Below are 23,854 nucleotides of genomic sequence, written 5' to 3'. Positions count from 1 at the left end.
TTACCCAAAGGAGTCTCAAAGTGGCTTACACTCGCCTTCCCTTTCCTTTCCCCACAACAGACACCCCTGTGAGGTAGGGGAGGCTGAGAGAGCCTTGATATTACTGAAGAAGAAGAGGAGTTGGTTCTTATATACCACTTTACCCGAAGAAGACTCAAAGTGGCTTACATTCACCTTCCCTTTCCAGTCCCCACAACAGACACCCTGTGAGGGAGGGGAGGCTGAGAGAGCCCTGATATTCCTGCTCGGTCAGAGCAGTTTTCTCAGTGGTGTGGTGAGCCCAAGGTCACCCAGCTGGCTGCATGTGGCGGAGCACGGAATTGTACCCGGCTCACCAGAGCAGAAGTCCGTATTCCTAACCACTATACCAAGCTGCCCGGTGTGCAAGCTTATCTATTTATTTTATTTCTTATATTTGTATATGGTCCTCCCTTTCAGCTCAAGGAGGTTATCCCTCGAATAAAACTTTTCTGGTCTTAAAGGTTCCACTGGACTCCAACTTTGTAAAACTGAAGGATGTGATTCTAAATGTGGACGTAAATTCCACTGACTAAAGCAGGTCCTAGATCCCCACACCTTTGGTCTATCTACAAAATTTGTATACTGCCTTTCTGCCCACGAGGGCTACCAAGGGAGCTATCAGTTAAAACAACATTCATCAGCATTAATTCTGCAAATGAAAGACACACAAGACAGTAACTGAAACACAGGGCAGGAAGCAGGGATCAGTGAGGACCACCGGAGGAGAGGACAGAAAGGAACATACAAATATCCCTGGGGAGAGCGGTCCAGAGTTCTGGGTCCATAACCAAGAAGGCACTCCCTTGAGTTGAATGCAGCAGGATCTGAACCACAGCCTCAGAAGAGGACCATAGCTGTCAGAGAGGTGCCTATGGGAATAAGATCTTCTGGTTCTGAAGCCATACAGGGCTTTAAAAGTCAACCCTAGAATCTTGAACTGGGCCAAGAAATAAACTGAAAGTAAGCGTACATGGGCCAATTCTGGAGGGATATGACCCCTTGAACCACTCCACCTGGTGACAGAATTTGGAAATTTCAGCCCATATGTTGAGGGCAGCCTCACTCTAAATTCACTGTGGTCAAGTGATCTAGATGCAACAGGGCATGTGCCACAGTGGCCAGGAAAGGCCACCACTGGCTAAGCATCGGGAGCATGTCACAAAGAACACTTAGCCACAGCACTTGTTCATTCCCATGGCCAACCCTGCCTGGTTTCTCTAGGAGCTAGGCTGTGGGACTTCATGAGGGGAAGACGAGCACAAATCCATTGAGAAGGCTGAGATTATTGGTGATACTTAATTCTCTCCCATTAACTGCTGGAGTTTAAAAATTAACAGCAGAGCTGTCCTAGAGCAGGGTTAGAGTCCAGAAGATGCAAGCAGGAGGGTGCTAGATTATGTCTAAGCCTGCATAGGAAGGTAGTATACAAATTAAATTAATAATAATAACAATAATAATAATATGTCAATCTATCCTGTCTAAATGTTGAGGCTCCCTCTAGCCCTCAGAAAACTGTTTCTGGGGTACACAGGGGCTTTCTGGACAAAATATTACAGGGTCTGAGCAGTCACAAAAGAGGAAGAGGAAGGTGGGAACATATAAGGCTGCCTTCTACTGAATCAGGCCCTCAATCCATCAAGGTCGGTATTGCCCACTCTGACTGGCAGAAGCTCTCCAGGGTCTCAGGCAGAAAAGGGTCTTCCACGTTACCTGCTACCTGATCCTTTCAACTGGCGATGCCAGGGGCTGAACCTGGGACCTTGTGGGACAAGCAGGTGCTCTGCCACGGAGCCACGGCCCTTCCTTGAAGGATGCAACATCGCCTTCATAATTGCACAACCAAATAAGTGATTACAGTTCGCCAAGCCAATCACAGGTTAGGCTATGCACCCTTCTGCACTAAGCAGGATCAAGTCACATCAGTGGGTTTCTAGAAGAATCGGCACTGGGTAGTCACTCCGCCACGCCCTGAACCTCAGGGCAATAGAGGAATTGTTGATTATCCTGCACAACCCTTTGGTCCCTGTGAAGATATAATGTTAAATCTTAATATTCAGGCAGGGAGAGACCGCCGACGGATCAGAAGAAACGGCCCTGTCTGCTTTCGAATGCACTTTGAGCTGCATGACTCAGAGGCAAAAGCCTTGTCCACAGCCAGATGGCCTGCTCACAACCTGCAGAACGGCCTGCCGGGAAAGCCAGAGACCAAATGGGTGGCCTTCTCAGCTTCCAGGGTTTCTACCTTCTCAACCAGGCTTTCGTGAAACCCTGGCGTTTCTGAATGGCTCTGGAAAGGTTTCCCAAATGGGGGGAGTTAATTAATTAGTTCTATATATATTTTAAGAGCCTCTTGTGGCACAGAGTGGTAAGGCAGCAGACATGATGTCTGAAGCTGTCTGTCCATGAGGTTGGGAGTTCGATCCCAGCAGCCGGCTCAAGGTTGACTCAGCCTTCCATCCTTCCGAGGTCGGTAAAATGAGTACCCAGCTTGCTTGCTGGGGGGTAAACGGTGATGACTGGGGAAGGCACTGGCAAACCACCCCGTATTGAGTCTGCCATGAAAACGCTGGAGGGCGTCACCCCAAGGGTCAGACATGACTTGGTGCTTGCACGGGGGATACCTTTACCTTTACCTTTATATATATTTTAAAATCGTTCAACATTTAGTAGGTGGTATGACCATATACAGTCATGTCGACCTGCCCCCCCCTTCCTTCAAATGGCCAACAGGGGATGGGCATGTCCACAGCTATTCTTCCCAACCATATTCTGCATGATTGCACCACTTTGGGGGTTTCTTGAAGCCTGAAGGAGTCGAGAAAGGCTGCCTTAACTAAAGAACTAATTTTCCACATTGTTAAGTTATATAAACAGAAAAGCAGGACACAAACTAGGGGTGCCAGACCCTGCCCCCAGAGCTCGGGGATCCCCTGATACTCAGATCTCCCTCGTAGCGGTTGATCAACCGGCTGGCAGGGGAATTTGCCTGGGGAAAAAGAAAGGCCCAGGCCTCATGGCTGGCGTTGCATAGGAAGTGAGATCATCACAACAGCCATGTGCAGGCGATACTCTGGTATTTAGGCAAAACCTCTATGATAGAAGCTTGTTTTACCATAGAGTTGTTACCCCCAAATCAGAGTGTGGCAGGGATGTCACAGCATTATGATGCCACATTCTCTGCAGTGTCGGGGACAAGACCTTCTGTTTTTCATGCCTCCCAGGATCTTCACAAACATTGGGATGTTCCAGAAAAAACACCTCAAACCAGAGGATGGCTCACTGGTGCCCGAAAAAGGACTTTTGCAGGCAACGTATACAACGTATTAAACTGAGTCTACAACATAATGATTTAAATTTAACTGGTATACAAAATTGTATGATTTGGTGTATGTGATTTGTTTCCTATAAGGAAAACTGAAAGTATATCCTCAATACATAGAATCTGCAAACTGCTGCACCCTTTCCTAGTTTAATTTTTGATGTCTCAGGAAAGAAAAAAGATAAAACCAACGGTAGGAAACAAATGCTGTAGCCTGCAACAGAATGTGTGTTATTTGGACAGAAACAGTCCCATAGAGTCGCAAGAAGTAGGATGACAAGTCGCCATATGTGGATATCAGACTCGGCAACACGGAAATGCAACAAACTACCGTGTAATAACATTAGGCATATTATAGGCATATTATAGCATTAGGCATATTATAACATTAGACATATTATAGCATACTGTCGCGAGAATTATCTATGTTTAAACAATTATTCTTTAAAACTAGAACTACAGCCCATTTTATGCAGGGATAAAAGGGGCGCTAGGCAACGGTGGCTGGGGAAGCCTTTGCAGGGCGAAATGTATGGAGGTGAAGGCCCGCCCTAACTCCTCCCAGACAGCCCTTACCCTTTTATTTAATCCGCTCCGCAGGAATGGTTAAAGATATGTTTAGATTTCGAAGGTACACATAGGAATTATCATTATCTAAAGCAGGGGTAGTCAAACTGCGGCCCTCCAGATGTCCATGGACTACAATTCCCAGGAGCCCCTGCCAGCATTTGCTGGCAGGGGCTCGTGGGAATTGTAGTCCATGGACATCTGGAGGGCCGCAGTTTGACTACCCCTGATCTAAAGCATCACAGACTCAAAAAACATTTTGTTCCACATCTTTTAACTAAACCATACTAAGACCAGTCACTCAGTCCGGGCAGGTATTATGAGGGTTTTTCCCTAGTACTTCCCAGACATTCTTAATTATGAAAAACCTGAAAAAAGTCAAGGTCTCCCACTGTAAATACACATTTAGAGAGGAACGACTCTTCTAAGCATTTTATTCCTTTCAAAAGAGAAAACACTTCATGAGAAAAATGTGAGGTTTTTTTAAAACTCCTCCTCCAAGGGCTTTTCCGCACATTGGGCATGACAGTACGAAGCCTGCTGTGTGGCAAAGCATCAGAATTCTTCATGACTGGCACTCTGCACATCTTGAGCTGTCTCGCTTGTTTCTGACTGCTTTTCGTGTGTCTTGCACTCCTCACTTGCTTCTGGAAAAGCAAGAAGAGAGAGCAATGTGCTTTGGGCTTGTTGCGCTTTGGCCTGCCAACCACTGTCAATCACTTTGGCCAACCAATCCCCTTCCGGCACTTCCGGCAATTGCTGATTTAAATATATATATGAAAGCCAGTTTGGTGTAGTGGTTAGGAGTGGGGACTTCTAATCTGGCATGTCAGGTTCAATTCTACACTCCCCCACATGCAGCCAGTTGGGTGACATTGGGCTCGCCACGGCTCTGATAAAAACTGTTCTGACCGAGCAGTGATATCAGCACTCTCTCAGCCTCACCCACCCCACAAGGTGTCTGTTGTGGGGAGAGGAATGGGAAGGCGACTGTAAGCCGCTTTGAGCCTCCTTCGGGTAGGGAATATTAGAACCAACTCTTCTTCTTCTTCTTCATATATATACTTATTTGTTTAAACCCTATTCACATATTCATAGAGGCACAGACAATATTTTTGGGGGGGGCGGGGGGGATTCCCGGGCACACAATGAAAATCTTGCATTGGTGAGACTGTGTTAAATTGTGAGACTGTGTTAAATCTTGCATTGGTGAGACTGTGTTAAATCTTGCATTGGTGAGACTGTGTGAAATGGGAACCTGATTATAAAACATTTCTGTGTATCTGCAGGCTTACCGAGGCACATGTCCACCTATTCGTTGCTCCGGGCAGTTCACTTAAAAAAAAAGAAATTCCTATCCCCAGGAAGAGGGGGAGGAAGCGGGTACAAGTGTGGGACATTGGAGGTGGATATAGCGCTTCTTCGCCTCCATACATTTCTTTGGCTAGTAGCTTGCTGGTTGTCTGCTGGGAGATAGCACTTTTTAGGTTGCTGAATCCACTTTTTGGGATTCACCAACTCGCCCTTTAAAATGACGAATATAGCAAGCTGTTGGTGATGTCATGCAGAGTGGCCAGAATATAGTGTCTTCACATGACACTACATTTATGGTGTACAGAAAAGCCCCAAGTTTCACAATTTTTCCATGGGAAAATAATGAGGGTAAAAATTCTCCCACATACAGCATGCCCCGCACCTTTCCCAGGGCTATGTATCTATCTTTAATCCTGTGCATGTTTTATCAGACAGAAGCCCTATTGTACTCGTCAGGATTCATCCACAGGCAAATGTACACAGGATTGTGGCCTAAATCAGGTTTGTTTTCCTTTGAGCAAGGGAATTACTGGTGTGTGTATAGGGGGGGGGGTGGATTCTAGCCTCTGCCTTGTTCAACAAAGAAAACGACGACTTCCCTTCCATTTCTCAAAATTTAAGGCTTCTGATGCAGCAGGTTGCCATTTTGAGACACACACGGATGGGAATGAAGGCGCCTCATCAAACACAGAAATGGTTCCACTGGGAAAGAGAATGTGCAAATAAAGACCCGAAAAGAGATCCCCAAATAGAAGCTCTGCAGGGGCAGCAGGCTAGTTCACTGGGGAGCCACAAAGTGTCTTCCACGTAAAGAGTCCCTGATCAGCCCATTTCCCCTTCCCCTCCTTGCTGAAGAAGAAAGATTGACAAGTCCTGGTGAAGGTAAGCCAGGCTTTCTCAATCAGGGTTTCTGAAACCCTGAGGTTTCTTGAAGGCCCTGGAAGGGTTTCCTGCATGGGTGGGAGTTAATGAACTATTTTTTTCAATTTGATAAACATTCAATGGGGGATATGACCATATATGGTCACGTCGACCCGACCTGCCCTCTTCCCAAATGGCCAAAGATGGGCCTGGAGGGGGTGGGGAGGGCCTCCAGGCGGGCATGTGCACAGCTCTGCTTCCCAACCATATTCTGCTCGATCGCACCACTTTTGAGGTTTCTGGAAGCTTGAAGAATGTTCCAGGGGGCTCTCAATGGTAAAAAAGTTGAGGAAGGCTGATATAGGCTGAGGGATCCACCGACCAATGAGAGACTCAAGAGGATTAACAAGGCTGTCTCCCTACCCAATTCACTAATGCTCGGTGTGGATAGGCCAGGCTTTGAAAAAGAGAAGGTTTTCCCTAAAGAAACGATAAGGAAGAGACTTTTACTATGGAAGCCAAATTTACCATAGCGTTTTTGCTCAAATACCAGAATGTCGACCTGATGTCCTAGGTGTGATGATGTCACTTCGGGGTATTGTGAGCAGAGGTGTCGACACGTTGCTGTATGTCAGATCGGCCTTCCTGCTGCTCCCAGTAAGTCCCTCTTCCCATACTGGTTGCCAGAAAGGACCTGGCTACATGAGAGTCCGCCCTGGTCAGCACATGGACATGAGAGCACCATGGAAGTCCAGGGTCACCACCCAGAGGCAAGCAAGGACAGACCGCCGCTGAACATCCCTTGCTCCGGAAACCACACAGGGCTAAAATTTGACAGCAGATTTTACCAACTGCTTCTAAGAGACAATGTGGAATCTTCTGAAAACATCAGAGACATCCAGGGCTTTTTCTAAGTCTTTTGCTTGCTAATGAAACAGGAAATATGGGATGTCCCCTGTGCATAACTACATTGTGAATGTTTTCCAAAACAACAACAGAATGTTTTAAAGAAAGGTTGCATAATTCCTGGTCAGTCATTTCAAGACTTGCTGGTTCTATTTTGATCTGATTACCTGAAATTGGATCTTAGGATCCACAAACAAAGAAAGCTACAGAAATACCATGAGACTAGTGGTAATGACTGCTCGCTTATTTGTTTATCTGCTTCAGCCTAAAACCCTATGACGGATACATGCCAATCCAGCAAGCTTTGCCTGTAATTTTTGGCTTTTGATAAGTCTCGTCTTGTGATAGAACTCAGTGACTGGGATTTATTTTATTTTCACTCCCTTGGGACCTCAAGAAGCTTTTATATTTTGACTATGAATTCTCATTTGAGAGCTGAAAAATCATAGAAGATGTGGGATACGTTTCCTGGGCACAAACTGCATATATGAAGAGAATGGGGGACAAAAATTGAGGGAGGACACCTAGGTCAGGGGTAGCCAGCGTTTGCTGGCAGGGGTTCATGGGAATTGTAGTCCATGGACATCTGGAGGACCACAGGTTGACTACCCCTGACCTAGGGTACCATAGCCACTCAAATCAGCCCCATTGCCATCCTGGCGGCTCACCCAAAACATCCAAGATTTGCTACAGCCTTAGTAGTTTAAGAGCCACCATAGTTGGTGTTGTGGATAAGAGTGCTGACCTTTAATCTGAAGAACCAGGTTTGATTCCTCACTTCACTTCCACAGGCAGCCTGGTGGGTGATCTTTGGTCAATCCTAGTTCTCTCAGAGCTCTCAGAGGGTGCAGAGGAGACTGCTAAGAATGATCCGGGGCCTGGGGACCAAGCCCTGTGAAGAAAGGCTGAGGGACATGGGAATGTTCATCTTTAAGAAGAGGAGGTAGGGAGGGGACACGATGGCTCTGTTGAAGTATTTAAAAGTTTGTCACTTAGAGAAGGACAGTGAAGGGTTGCTGTTGGCAGCAGAGGAGAGGATCTGCAGTGATCGGCTTAAACTATGTGGAGAACGATGTTGGCTAGATATCGGGGGGGGGGTGGCACAGTACTACAGGAGTGGAATGGGCTGCCTAAGGAGGTGGTGAGCTCCCCCTCACCGGCAGGCAGTCTTTAATCAGCAGCTGGACAGAGACTTCTCAGATGCTTGAGGGTGATCCTGCTTTGAGCAGGGGGTGGGGCTAGATGACCTGCATGGCCTCTTCCCACTCTAGGATCATAGGAATAGTTCAGCAGTGGAATGGGCTGCCTAAGGAGGTGGGGAGCAGTCCAAGCAATGGCTGGACAGATACTTATCCTGGATGCTTTAGGCTGATCTTTTCTTGAGCAGAGGGTTGGACTAGATACCCTGTGTGACCCCTTCGAACTCTGGGGCCATTTCCGCACAGAGGGTCAAATCATGCGATGCCTCCTACCCGCAATAGCAGGATATTAAATCCTGCTATTTCTCCCTTCCACAATTCCTGCTGCAGCATCTTGCCTTTTCCCCTCCTGCTGCGCAAAAAGGAAAAGAGAGAGCAATGCACCTTTTCACTCACCAATCTTCAGCCTGTCAATCAATGGAGGAAACCAATCAGAGGTTTGTTGGTCTAGCTTTTAAAAAAATTGAAACTTACACGTGGCAATGCATATTCGTCCTATGCATATACACTGCCACAGCAGGTAAAGCCCCCTCCCCCCCAAAAAACCCAAACACAGACGGTCAGCAGAGGGCATGGCAAGGGAGGCAGTCTCTCCACCCCACCCCCATCAGTTCGACCTCCATTAAGTCTTCCTGTAGTGTTTTTTTTTTTTACTAAGTGCCTCCTTCCCTTCCTCCTCTCTGTTGTCAGACCCCCGTCCCTTCTTCTCCTCTCCCCCCCCCCTCTGCTGGTCCACCTGCCTGCCACTCAGCCATTCCTGCCTGCCGCTCAGCCTAGGACTCTTGCCCTCCCTCTCCCTCCCCGGGCACTTCTTAAGTGGGGCGCTGCCTCCGTGCCACCCGTGCGCCTCCATGCTGCCCATGCCGCCTCCATACGGCCCCTTGCCGCCACCACGCCGCCTGTGTGGTTACCATGCCACTACTACTAAGCAGACTCCCTAAGCAAAACACAATTTAAACACATGCACACACGCAGACACACAGACACTGTTGCAACACGCAGATCAAAATTCAGTCGCTCGTCACAAACGTAACTTGCCGTCTGGAATGAACTGGCGATCACAGGACACAACATAATCACCTCCCATCGCTGGAAATTAGTCTCCTTCGCAGACTTCCATTTCTCTCAGAAAGGGCAATTTTTTCCCAGGATGAATTTAATATATGTCAGCATTTAAATGAACAGGGCCGATAAAATAATATCATCTCGGTCCTCCGTACCCAAGCGCTCACAGAAGGACAATGGAGCCTATTCAGACAAATTATGCACAAGGCAAGACATACCAATGGTACAAGCAAAAAAACCCAAGCACCAAAGGCGATATAAAACGAAGCAATAAATAAGATAATTGCTGCCGTTCTCCACACCCATTCCAAGAACAGACTCCAGGAAATAGCTACCGCTTTGGAAACACACTCATAACTTGAGCCTCCTTACTGTGAATTCTTCTGTGCCAAAGGAGATCTTCTGGATTTCTCTGTATGTTTATCATTAACCTTAATGGCTGCAGGACAGGGTTCCTTTGCCACCAGACCCTTAACCCAGTTGGCCAGTGCTGTGGACTAAGAAGAAGAAGAAGAAGAAGAAGAAGAAGAAGAAGAAGAAGAAGAAGAAGAAGAAGAAGAAGAAGAAGAATTGGTTCTTATATGCCGCTTTTCCCTACCCGAAGGAGGCTCAAAGCGGCTTACAGTCGCCTTCCCATTCCTCTCCCCACAACAGACACCCTGTGAGGTGGGTGAGGCTGAGAGAGCCCTGATATCACTGCTCGGTCAGAACAGCTTTATCAGTGCCGTGGTGAGCCCAAGGTCACCCAGCTGGTTGCATGTGGGGGAGTGCAGAATCGAACCTGGCATGCCAGATTAGAAGTCCGCACTCCTAACCACTACACCAAACTGGCTCTCAAGAAAGGAGAAGGCCTTGGCTCCATGGCTGATGTCGCACAGGAAGTGACATCATCATGCCAGCGATACCTGGATGACAATCTGGGATTTTGGCAAAACCTCTACGATAGAAGCCATTTTGGCCATAGAGCTGGTGCCTAAATATCAGCATCATCTGGACAGCACTGGAGTGATGATATCAAATCCTGTGCAACACCGGAGTCGGTTCCCCCATATCCCTTTCCATTTGCCCAAAGGACCTGGCAATTCTACTGCAGGACCACTTGTCTTGCTGTGCTCCATCTCTCCATGCAAAGCCGTACCCTGAAGAGGGGTAAGATGAGCTGTTGTCCATGCACGGCCATTCTTTGCCTCCCTTGTCCCTTGTGGGATGGCCTGTCTGAGGACGCCGGGAAGGCCCCCACGCTCCCCTGTCCTTGTGTAGGAGAAGCAAAGCTGAAAGGTTCAGGAGGGCATTTTTATACTGGGATTAGAACTGGAGAAGAACGGTGCCATTCAGGAGGTTTCTTTTATGAAGTGGGACAGACCTGTGCTCTATGGCAGGGGTAGTCTAATAATAAAAAAACCTAATAAACCTAATAAAAAAGGGTCATCCAAAATAAAACACCTCAAAATAAAACATCTTGTTGTGCTTCTCTAATTCTACAACTTTTATGTCAGGGGTGGCCAAGCTGTGGCCCTCCAGATGTCCATGGACTACAATTCCCATGAGCTCCTGCCAGCAAATACTGGCAGGGGCTCAAGGGAATTGTAGCCCATGAACCTCTGGAGGATCACAGGTCAACTACCCCTGCTCTACGGCAATGATCATTTTCAGTATATCCTTCTTTATTTTGTATTTGTTTTACTTCATGCGTACCCCACCCTTCTCCCCACTCGGGACCCAAAGGTGCTTAAATTGTTCTCCTCTTCTCTCTTTTATCCTCACAACAACCTTGTAAGGCAGGTTAAGCGGAGGGAGTATGTCTGGCCCAAGTTCACCAAGCAAGCTTCCTTAGCAGAGCGAGGATTCAAACCTGGGTCACCCAAGTTTAGTCCTCACTAGGGCTGTGCGCTTCGGCTCGGTTCAGCCGCCTCGGTGATCCCCGAATCCTGAAGCGGCACATAGGAGGCCAGCACTGCAGCGTGGAGAAGAGGGGTGGTGGCAGTGAGCCAGCCAGCGTCCGCCCCTCCTCTCCTCGCTATGGCGCTAGCTGTCTCAGGCTTTGGTGATCGCCAAGGCGGCTAAACCAAGCCGAAGCGCACACCCCTTGTCCTCGCTCTAACCCAGGCTTTCTCTATCAGGATTTTGTGAAGCACTGGGGTTTCTTGGTGACCCTGAGGTTTCTGGAATGTGAGGGAGTTAATTCATTATACATACATACATACATACATACATACATACATACATACATACATACATACATACATACATACATACATACATACATGCAGACTTGTTGTCCCTACCACAATGGACCTTTCTGGCACTATGGACAGAATAACCAGACATCTGTTAGCTGTAGGTCCCCAGAAATAACGGAACTGGTGGCCGAATTCTTGGCTACTGTGATACAAAAGGACAGTCGGCTAGGCAAGAATCAGGTCTAGACCAGGGGCACCCACAACTGGTGGAAATCACTGATTGCTGGGCATTCTGGAGGAATCTACTGTTGGTTACTGCTTATTTTCTTTTCTTTTATTTGTTTATCTAGACTATGTAATTTTTATCAATTAATTATAATTATGACTTACCCTTGTTCTCATGATGTTTTATATGCCATTAAAGGTTTTTTGAATTTCCATTTGAATTTGACATACATACATACATGTGTATATATATCTCTATATGTATGTGTGTCTATATATTTTAAAAAATTATATATATAATTTATTAAACATTTATCAGATGCTAACTGCCCCCCCCAATGGGAAGGGGAGGGCCCCCGGGGGGCAGGGCGTGTCCACAGCTATACTTCCCAACCATATTCTGTAGAATTGAACCACTTCTGGGATGTCTTGAAGCCTGGAGAATGTTCTCAGGGGTTCTCGACAGTAAAAAAAAATTGAGACAGGCTGCTCTAGCCCGCACACTGCAGTTGCTCCCTTTTACTTTATCATCTTCTATCTTTGTAATCCGGTTTCGGTGCTCTTTACGGCATGTCTTGTTCACATTGTTTCATGATCATTAATCTTAATTCTATTGCACTGTTCATTGGAAATCCTATGCTGCATTTTAAAATACATTTTGCATTCTGTCGACGAGGAAGTAATTAATAAATAAAATGTTTGCCGCTTTCCACAACTGCCTTAAAGTTGTTTGCTTGAGTATACATACATTCTCAATCGGCATGTACTAAGCCCAGGGCCAAGTATTATAAGCCCGACAAACATCAGCTGCCTTCTCCCAGCCAAGCAAACAGAGCACGGTGGTGATCCTGGATGCACGGACCAAATAAAAGTGGAGATAACAAATATGAATAATGGTAAATATTCAGAGCCAGGCAGATTACCTATTATATGGCACAAATCACTGAAGAGGTCTTAATTCCAAAACTCTATCAGTTGCACGGCTTCTTGCCATTTTCGTTCCCTGACACCTGCGTCACTGTGACGCAAAGGCCATATACAAGCTCTCTGGGGAAAGGACCGAGGTAGCTGTTCTTGCCGGCCCCTATGCAGAACAAGCCTCCAGTCAAGTCATGCCCTCTGTTATTGCTTCTATGTGGCAGAATCCAGTCGTAGAACCAAAAAAATCATAGAGTTGGAAGGGCCTATACAGGCCATCTAGTCCAACCACCTGCTCAAGGCAGGATCATCCTAAAGTATTAATGAGAAGTATCTATCCAGCCACAGCTTGAAGTCTGCCAGTGAGGGGGAAATCACCACCTCCTTAGGCATTCTACCATCTTCACCAAGCCAAACTACTAGTGCCCTACCTGGACCCAGAATACCTAGCCACAGAGATCCATGCAGCGGTCACCTCTAGACTGGACTCTACACAGGCCACCTTCAAGGCCATACATGGTCATGGCTCAGTGTACCTGAGGGACTGTCTTTCTGCCTATGCCCCTCAAAGAGCCTTGCGTTTTGCCACCACCAACCAGCTAATGATCCCTGGCCCTAAAGAAGCCTGCTTGACCTTGACCAGGGCCAGAGCCTTCTCTGTCCTGGCCCCCACCTGGTGGAACGAGCTCCCAGAGGAGATCAGGGCCCTGATGGACCTAAACCAGTTCTGCAGGGCCTGCAAAAGGGAGCTCCTCCCCCAGGAATTTGGTTAAAGTCGGCCAGAACCAACAACACCCGCTCGGCCCCTGAACCTCCCTCCCAGCAATCCATGTAATTGAATATGTTTGATTACTATTCTGATAAATTATTATCGTTACCGTTACCGTTATCGTTAAATTGTTACCATTGTTATATTCTAGTTTATTGGCAAAACTGAAGGCATTTCCGCATATTGAAAAAAATAGCATTACACCAGCGAAATGGGGTCATGCTAAAAATTATCACGTGTCTGGCCATTCCTCACCTTCTGGTTCTGTCGCTTTCGTCTGCCGCCTTCTAGCACTTACACTCTGCAAGCGTTGCTTGAAATGGTGGAAGAGAGAAATGTACTTTACATGTGACTCTCTTCCACCTGTCAATCAAACCAGGCAGCCAATCCCCATTTGCAATGTTTTAAAGGGCCTGCGATGCCTGCTAATTTTATTTTTTAAGTTAAACTTCTTCATTGAAATGCCTATACATATAAACATAGATTCATACTGCTTTTTATAATGTCACCCCTTATGAAATATTTTAAAAAATCAATTTCATTCCAGATTTTTTTAATGGGGGGCATTAGAGAGGTATGCTTTTGTGTGACTACTTGGGGATTTTTTTCCCCTTTGCCTGCACGATTGAACACCTATTCATTGCTCCAGGCAATTTGCTCTAAAAAGAAAGTCCCCCAGGAGAAGGGAGAGGGAGGCAGGTGCGAGGGCGGGAGTTTGGAGGTGGTGATAGTGCTTCACCTCCATATATTTCTTTAGCGTGTGGCTTTGGTTGCTCCTGTAGCTCACGCTACATAGTTTGGGGGATCCATTTTATGTGAGTTTACCCAGAAAGCATTGTAAAAGACTGCAGTTCTTTTAAATGTCCTTTCCATTTGACTATCATGCTATCTTTGGGATTTTTCAGGCTCAGCCAAAATTCAGTTCATATCTATATTTGGCTGAAAGAGTAGCCAGAAAATACCAACAAGCTATTTTTCAGCTATTTGTTTACACTTCAGATATATCAAACATAACCTTAGATTACAGAGATCAGTTCCACTGGAGGAATTTCCTGATTTGGTGTGTGGTCTCTATGAATTCTCTGCTGAGGTCCCTGTTCTCCCCAAATTCCACTTTCCTCAGATTGTACCTCCAAATCTCCAGGGATTTCCTAACCAAAGTTGGTTGTTCTACCACGGAAGATTCTCTCCCCATCCCCCCATTTCGTTCACAAAACATTTGTGCATGAATCTGGATTGATTTGTTCAATACTAAAGACAGCCACTTCCTTCTCAGACTCACTGACTTCCGTGGACGTAGGCCGGTGTAACTCTGTTTATGATGGCACTGCTTGAGGTGACTCTCCTGGTAGCACAGAGCAGGTATTCATGTGCCTGATATAATCTGAATTATCAGCTAATTTTCCCCATCCCAAAGCCTCTGCATGCATTTATTGGGACAGGATGGCTCAAACGATACACAGTTATTTAATTTTTTTTCTGAATGGTAAAACGTTTAACACCTCACTGACTTCGCAGGGGCCATAAACTGTGCCCTGACTCAGTAGCCAGGTGTCATTTATGCTCACTACCACGCCTTCCCCTCCCCTAAGCAGCGAGCATGTTCCAGAGGACTCCGGAAGGGAGAGAGGGGCTTGTGCCGGATGCAAAATTCATTGTGACACAGGAGACCTCTGTAATTTAAGGGGAACTTGAATAATAGGCTCTCTTTGTCCCTGAACCTCCTGCCTCAACAGAGGGCAGGTGGATGTGCCCCCTGCCAGCGGGTGAATGGATTTGTGCTGAATTCCAAGTGTGTGTCATTGTGCTTAATTCACAAGGCGCTCAGGCATGGCACACCCTGGCGTATAGCGCATCCAAAGGAAATAAGAGAAGGAACAGCATCAAGCCAGAGGATCGCTGTCGGGGAAGAGGGCTTGGAGCCCATCTCTGGCAAGTCAAACTCTTGTCCTTCAATATTTAACTTCTTCACTCTTTGTTCCCCATCTCCCCTTGAACAATATGTTAATTACCTGATGAAGCATTATAATTACTCTAACAGCTCTGCTCTTAGTTATAATTACGGCATGCACACGTCCCTTTTCATATGCCTCAATCTATACCTATTACATTGTCATCATGAAGACACATTAACATTATAATACCATATAATTAGCTGATGAGCAATTAAATTATTCCACTGCTCTTGTTCCTCTTTGCCAAGAGGTTGGTTTCCAAGCACCAGTCTCTCTCTCTCTCTCTCTCTCTCTCTCTCTCTCTCTCTCCTTCCTCTGTGATTCAGTTTAAAGGGTAAAGGGTGGAAAAGGCTCCCGTTTGATTTAAGTATTTCTTATTTTCATTTCAAAAACAGCATTGTATTTAATAACAGAGGCCGTTTGGGGAGAAAAGGTGTGTGATTCTTTCAAGCAAAATGTTACCTGAGCTTCGCCCCTTTCGCATCGCTCATGACTAAAAAACTGGTTTGGGGAAAATATACCAAAAAATTAAAGCCCATTTTTTTATTTAAAAAATTAAATTAAAATGCTTCTTTCATCTGATTCTGCCAGATTACAGGAGTGAGGCAAAGAAGAAAAAGAGAAGGCCTTGTTTTGTTCTCATTAGGGCACGTGTATTGGATTCCAGTTATGAGCAAGAATGAAAATCATTTCACATTTTAAAAAAGCTTTAGGATGCTTAGGGCTGATCCTGCGTTGAGCAGGGGGTTGGACTAGATGGCCTGTATGGCCCCTTCCAACTCTATGATTCTATGATTCTAAAGACCATTCCCTTTCACAACGCAGACTAATAGGCAGCAAAGAGAATCCAGACTTCCACCCTCAAAAATCAAAATTTAGAACTAATATTTTCCAATAAAATCAGAGTCCAGTAGCTCCTTTAAGACCAAGAAAGCTCACGCCTTGAATAAATCTTTCTTGGCCTTAAAGGTGCTACTGGACTCTGATTTTGTTCAGCACTGTAGAGATCAGTTCCCCTAACCATTTAGGATATTTTCCAGTTGTTCCTTACTGGTACGAAATGCCAGCCTAGGATTAAAGCAAGAAAAGAAAATCCGTGATCCTCACATGAAGATCACCAGATCCAAGACCTTGCATTCCAGGATAACATATCCTCTATCTCGCCCCCCCCCCTCTCTATCTCGCCCCCCCCCCCCAAGCAATTTTATGCTGTTTCTTCCTGTTCTTTCCCTGACAGAAACACTGCTCTCTGGCCCTCTGAAATACATTATCGCTAAAGCAAAATGCTTTTAGGAGCTGGGGAAAAAACACCGTCTTTCATAGCTTGCTAGTACCAAAAACAACACGCTGTAACAGTAAGGACCGCAGGCTAAGGGTCCCTCAAATCCGGTTTCCACAGTGGCTGCTCAGAAATGGGGGATGAACAGGGTTCCCATTTGCCTCCTGATGGGGAGAGAATTCCATTCCACTGTAGCCATTGCCTGTCAATGCTCAGCCATTGCCTGTCAATGCTCAGGTGGGCAGAAACTGGGGCCAAAAGGAGGACCATAGTTCTGAGGAGAAAAGTTTAAAAGGAAAATAACGCCTCTAGCAGCACTAGGGGTTACATATAGCAGTGTTCCCCAACCTTTTTCAGGCTGGGGACCGGCGGCAGCATGGAGGGTATTGCCCGGCCACGCATGTCGTGCATGCGCGACCAGAAACGTGCAATGTGCATGCACAGCCCAAAACGTGCATGTGCGACATTTTCACGTATGCATGAAAGTGCCATGCATGCTTGTTTTCGGCCATGCATGGCGCATGCCATGGTGCATGGCGCATGCACACATTGCGTGTGCGCGGCCCTGCTTCCCTCTCCCCCCCCCCACAGTAAGAAGCTTGCCGGGCCACAAGCTTGCGGCCTGGGAAGTTTCTTACTGCGGGGGGGGGGGGGGAGGGAGCCGCGGCCCGGGGCCAGGGCCTTTGCAGCCAGGCACCAGGCCGCAGCCTGGTGAGAGCTATATGTTGGCCGCAGCCTGGTGGTTGGGGACCACCAACATATAGCTCTCAGCTCAAGACAGTACAACACATCATCAGTGACTTACAGCCCCTACTGGATAATGACAGTTCTCTTTCCCATGTGCTGGGGGGTAAACCTTTTCTTTCTCACAGACAGCCCCCCAATCTCAAACCTCACCCACAACAATGCAGCATCGAATGTGAACATGGACACTGGTACTAGAGCTTGCAACAAACCCAGATGCCAACTTTGCTGCCATATACACTCCAATGCCACAATTACTGGACCTAATAACATCACCTATACCATCAAAGGCTTATACACCTGCTCATCTTCAAACTTGGTATATGCCATCAAGTGCCAACAATGTCCCTCTGTTCTCTACATAGAGCAAACAGGTCTAACCCTCCACCAAAGAATTAATGGACACAAACCTGACATCAAAAGCCACAAGACTGAAAAACTTATAGGGGAACACTTCAATTTTCCAGGACATTCTATAAGGGACGTGAAAGTAGCTGTTTTATTACAAATAAACTTCAAAAACAGGCTAGAAAGGGAGACTGCAGAAATGCAAGTTATTACAACACTCAATACTTTTACATACCCTGGAATGAACAAGGACAAAGGTTTTTTATCTCACTATGCATGCTAACCTTATGTAACTTGTGTACCCACATTCCTCACAATTTATTTTAATTGGGATTATGTGACTGTTAGTAATATATAATGTAATTTTGAATTCTACTTTCTGGTGCCAGGACAAGATAGCTGCCAGTTTAGCTTCTACCTGTAAGAAAGTTTCACACTGGTACAGAGACAGATGGGGCCAGCATTAAATAGTGGGGTGTGACTGGCTTTGATAGTTTTATTTCTGATATGTCTTTGTGAACTACAAATGGGTTTGAGGGGTCTGATTGGCTAGTTTGGCAGGGAATTATCATGTGGCTGTGTGTGTGGATGCTGTGACAGTTTACTAATGTAACAGGATTAACTTTTGCTTATATATTCCTACTGTTATGATGGTCAGTTCTTAGTCTGACGAAGAGTGCTTGCACTCGAAAGCTCATGCCTTGAATAAATCTTTGTTGGTCTTAAAGGTGCCACTGGCCTCTGATTTTATTGTGCTACTTCAGACCAACAACCCCCATGAGATACTGACCCACCCAACCCTCTAGGCAGTTCCTGGGAACCCTCGAAGAGTGTATTGCCAACTGCCCCCCATGTTATACCTCTATCAGCTGATGGGCACAGAAATCCTGATTCAGAAGCTGGAGTTTTTATTCGGCTGCCGTGGCCAATAGCCCTATTCTTTTGTCTAGCCCACAGTGGCCAAACTGCAGTTCAGGATGCACATAGCATCTTAGAGTTGGAAGGGATCTCCTGGGTTCTCTAGTCCAACCCCCTGCACAATGCAGGAACGCACAGCTTCCTGGCCAATCACAGTGACCCCAATTTCATGCCCAAGTGATCCCCACTCCAACAAAAATCTCCAGAATCCAGCCTGGCCTGGGGGAAATTCACCTGCCATCCCACATGCGATGAACCACATGCAGCTCTTTAAGAGGTCCCTGGCCCAAAAACCATTTCAGCTGCGTGCTGGGGTCTTTTTCTGGCCCACAATTACTGGCCATTCTCCAACCCTCACACAATAGGCATAAGCCATTGGCTACAGAAAGAGTACCATTGCTAGGGATTCCAGACCCCACTGGGACCAGGGAACCCCCATTTGGGGGGAAATCACCTACCAAAATCTCCCCCAGAACAGCCATTTCCCCTCCCTGGACCTCCCCCCTTCCATATTCACCTGAACCATGAAGAACATCCCGACGTGTTGACATTACCCAGAAGTGATGATGGCATGACACTATGGGATGGTAGGTGAACAACCATTCAGTTATTTAAAGACAGCAATCATGTCCCCTCTCAACCTCCTCTCCTCCAGGCTGAACCTTCCCAAGTCCTCGTAGGGCTTGGCCCCCAGGCCCCGGATCATCCTCAGCACCCTCTCAATATGGTCCTTGCCCTTTTTTGAAGGCCTCCAGAACTACACACTGTACTGCAGGTGCTGTCTGACTCATGTGATTTACTACAGGCCTATGACACCTTGCGATTTTGATGTGATGCCTCTGTTGATGCAGCCCAAAACTGTATTTGGGCCTTGTTGTTGGCCCTCCAGTGGAACTGGTTGGCCACTGTGTGAGACAGGATGCTGGACTAGATGAACCACTGGACTGATCCAGCAGGTTACAGTGGATGAGCGATAGGGTTGTGAGGGTAGATGACCCATGAGGTTCCTTCCAACTCTATTATTCTATGGTTCTATGATTCTATTCTATTCCCCTGATGCTGCCTCACGGCTCTGGGATTTAGAGGCTTAGTGCCTTTGAGTGTGGAAGATCCCCCCCAACCATTGATCCACCATTAATATATAAGAACATCAAAAGAGCCTTACTGGGTCAGACCAGTTACTCATCTAGCCCAGCATCCCATTTCACACAGTGGCCAGCTGATACCTCTGGACAGCTGACAACAGGGCAGAGAGGCCCAAACCATCCCGATGTTGCTTTTGGGCTCTGGGATTCAGTTACCACGGTTATCAGCCACTGACTTATCCCCTATGAATCTATCAAATGCTCTTTGAAAGTAGGCAGCAAATTCCACATTTCAATCACTATCTGTATAAACTAGTACTTCCTTTTGTCTGCCTTGACCCTACTGCCCATCAGTTTCATGAGAGGCCCTCGGATTGGGAGAAGGAGAATAAGTTACCTTTCTCACCTCTCTCCACCCCATGCACAACTTTACAAGCCTCTATTATCCCTCCCCCCTTGGTCATCTCTTTTCTCAACTGAAAAGTCGCCAACAGCCTTTCCTCAGAGGGAAGATGCTCCAAGCCCCTCATTATCTTGGCTGCCCTCCAAAACCACCCAGCCTAGGCTGGTTCCAGGTTTTGAGAATCCCTGGACAGAGAATTCCCAGCCTCCCCCTGCACACACCAGCCCCCCTCCTTCCTTCTCCCCCATCCACCTGCCTCTCACCTGTCCATCTCTTCTTTCCCTGCCTGTTCATGAACTCTCATGCTGTTTCTGTTCACCCCACCTGAAGCCCTTTGGTCAGTGTGTGGCACACCAGCAGGTGAGTGGGTGGGAGGGGGGACAATAGAACCCCAATGGCCTGGTAGCTGCACTACCTCTGGGTAGGCCAACATGAGCTCTCTGTTCACCTGTACTTGCATGGACCATAACTTGAGCCTTACCTGACGTCCGCTTTAGCCAAGTGTACATTGTACATAGATTAACAAAATGTGTTGCAGGAGCTTTCATGAGTCATGGCTCACGTCTTCAGACTCAGTGACTCCCAAAGCTCCTACCCTGCTCCAAATATTGTTAGTCTTGAAGGTGCTCCTGGACTTTGGCTCTTTCCTCCTGCTACAGACAAGCTCAGAATGTTTCTGGATTTGTGTTTATAAAAGGTTGAGTTTCTGTCTGTTTCTACACTGAAATTCACCTCTTTGGGCACATATTGCCCGCACAGCAAAGGAATTCCCAGAAAAGTGGGTTTCATTTTTTTTAAGTGGGGACTAACAGGGAGCCAGTTTGGTGTAGTGGTTAGGAGTGGGGACTTCTAATCTGGCGAGCCGGGTTTGATTCTGCACTCCCCCACATGCAGCCAGCTGAGTGACCTTGGGCTTGCTACAGCATTGATAAAACTGTTCTGACCAAGCAGCGATATCAGGGCTCTCTCAGCCTCACTCACCCCACAGGGTGTCTGTTGTGGGGAGAGGAAAGGGAAGGTGACTCTAAGCTGCTTTGAGACTCCTTTGGGTAGAGAAAAGCGGCATATAAGAACCAACTCTTCTTCTTCTTCAGTAATATCAGGGCTTTCTCATCCTCACCCACCTCACAGGGGTGTCTGTGGTGGGGAGAGGAAAGGGAAGGTGATAGAGCCTCCTTCGGGTGGAGAAAAGCGGCCTATAAGAACCAACTCTTCTTCTTCTTTAGTAATCTCAGGGCTCTCTCAGCCTCACCTCCCTCACAGGGTGTCTGTTGTGGGGAGAGGAAAGGGAAGGCGATTGGAAGCCTCTTTGAGACTCTTTTGGGTAGAGAAAAGCGGCATATAAGAACCAACTCTTCGGGCCTTTTCGCACGGGGATCTTTGTAGCAAATTGGTCACTGAATGAAAAATCGCCATTTAAAATAGTGGAATTCGTCGTTATGCATACCTGCCTTTGTAGTGGAATCAGTTGCGTTTTTTAGCGTTTCCCACAGGCTTCCGGTCTCGGCAGAAATCGCTAGAAAGGAAGCGCTATTGCCAAGCTCGTCCCGCCCCTGGCCGTCAAGCAGCCAATGGGCAGCCATTAGCATGCTCCCAAACAGCCCCTTTCCCTTTAAGAAAGGTTTAAAAAAAAAAAAAAACAGACCCATAGCAACGAATCTAGGTAGATTCGTTGCAACGGAGAGACCCATCCAGCTGCCTGGGGTGTTTGAGCTGTCGTTTGATTGTATGATCGTTGGCACGCTACCTCGAGTGATAAAAAAAAAATCCCCCCCCCCTCTCACGGGCCCAATTTTCGGCTGAATTAATGTGTAAAAAATAAAGGGACTTTATTTCAGCAAACGGGCTTTTATGTGGTTTGTGCTTAGTGACTAAAGGTGAAGGGCTGAAGCCAGGGAAGCCTCTAAACAGAAAGAGGCTCGCTGGTGCGTTTATCCCCGCTCGCTCGGAGAAAAAAAAATGGCGATCGCTTCGCCGGAAGTTTGGAGGACAGGCTCGGAAGGAGGGACTTTGAAGAACCCGCAACAATGGTAACGCACAGGTCTTTAGCGCTATTGTTGCAGATTGGTTGCAGGAGTGTATCGCTATCCGGAGGGTGAATCCACTTTTCTGGATTCCCCTGAAAGCGCTACAACGAAGCGCTTTTTGCGGGTCGGTTTCAGGATTGTTGCAGATTGTCTACGTCGTGGGTTATGGCAAATTAGTAGCGTTTCCAATTAGCAACCATTGTGCTATTTTGAAGCCGTGCGAAATGGCCCTTCTTCTTCTATATTGGGGCTGCCCATTGCAGAAATGTGTACAATTAGGTTTTTACCCATGCCTGGCATTAGGAGAAGATGCAATTTAAAACTATCCCAACATCCCCTCCCATCTTGCCATGTAAACTCAGCTAACATGCTTTGGATGACAGGAACTTTCACTCTGGAAAGTTTATCCCCCGAAAATCCTTTTGGACCCAAATCGAGCTGCACTACCACCAAGCAGCTCGTTCATGGATGAGTTCTTTCACATCTCACCTCTCTGATTCCACACATTGGATAATGCTAGTGTTCTTTGGAAGCTGAGTTTTCCTGTGCAAAACAGGAAAATAAACTCAAGTGTAATGAAAGTGCATTATCCAAAGTGTGTGAAATAGCGGTCATTCACTGCAACAATGCTAAGTTTGTTACCATTTAGACCCACAGAATGAAGTTTCCGCGGGCTCTTTGCTAAGCATGCCCAAGCAATACGCATCCTTCCAAGCAGGCACTTAGTCATTCATGTAATATGTTTTTGTGGGGTTTTTAAATGCACCCTTTAAAACATGGCGGTTGTTGTCTCCTTTAAAAGCAGGGGGGAACAAACTTGTCAATGTCCCATTCTGATTTTAGTGGCAGAGCTCAGCACTAACTAGCTTGGAGACAACCGGAATTGAGAGCGACTCCCGTTAATTGGGCCATACCTTGCGTGCGTGAAAAGCCCCTTGGAGAAACCGAAGAATAGGGCATCCGAGGCATCCGATTGTCATGTTCACATTTTACTCCGAACCAATCTTCTTTCCGCCAAGTTTGCAGTGTGACCAGCACAATGCTTTGGCAGTAAGGACGCTGCCTGTCTCAAAAACACAATCGTCGCCTCTTGCAGACAGACTGAAGGACGTACCACGCTCATCCTCCCTTCAATTCCCGAGGTAACCGGTCCGCTCTTTAATTCTCAACTGATATTGAAGTGCTTTATCCCCCCCCCCACATGTGGTCCGTGTAACCGCCCCTCCGACACGTCTTTCTCTCCGCGAAGAATCCCTTGCCTTTGTGGCGGGGAACATTGTCAGGTGAGGCACAGAAGTCTGGAAACAGCGGAGAATAGCCCAAGCTGCGACCCGTCTCCACGAGGAGAACAAAGCGGAGAGCTGGGTGCGAGACATCAATGAGACTCTTGTACTACAAAGCAGCTTCACATCTTTACCCCGATTACTGAAGAGCTTCTTACGCAAAGGGACTTGTCACTACGAAGGGCCAGTCGGCCAGAGTGCTCTCTCTCTCTCCCTCTCTCCCTCTCTCTGCATCCGTGCAGGGAACAATCTGGCCCCACTCCCCCAGCATTCCTCTGGTTGGCCCAGCAGCTCCATCATTCCTGGTAGCCCCAGAAATTTAGAAAGTGTCATCAGGTATTTCAAGATTGAGACGCCTTTATTGGCAGAACTCACGAGGAATTTGGAGGAGGGCACTCTTAGCCTGATCGCAGTGCAAATGGCTTGTTCGGACTATCCGGTCTCTTGGAATAAGCACTTCAGGCCCCG

General features: G+C 46.9%; 1 protein-coding gene and 1 long non-coding RNA gene across 5 annotated transcripts in view; one reads left to right on the top strand and one right to left on the bottom strand.

Moving 5' to 3' along the window:
- The window catches only part of ERBB4 (erb-b2 receptor tyrosine kinase 4), a 918,733-nt gene that overhangs the window by 580,849 nt on the left and 314,030 nt on the right, over nucleotides 1–23,854 (bottom strand). The gene's annotated exons all lie outside the window — the stretch shown is intronic.
- On the top strand, nucleotides 1,109–5,935 carry LOC143829052 (uncharacterized). Its single transcript, XR_013227991.1, has 4 exons — nucleotides 1,109–1,439; nucleotides 3,243–3,341; nucleotides 5,657–5,722; nucleotides 5,843–5,935. It is a non-coding gene; the product is annotated as an uncharacterized LOC143829052 (long non-coding RNA).

This window comes from Paroedura picta, chromosome 2, assembly GCF_049243985.1.
Source record: "Paroedura picta isolate Pp20150507F chromosome 2, Ppicta_v3.0, whole genome shotgun sequence".
Lineage (NCBI taxonomy): Eukaryota > Metazoa > Chordata > Lepidosauria > Squamata > Gekkonidae > Paroedura > Paroedura picta.
This window is presented reverse-complemented; position numbering and strand designations above follow the sequence as displayed.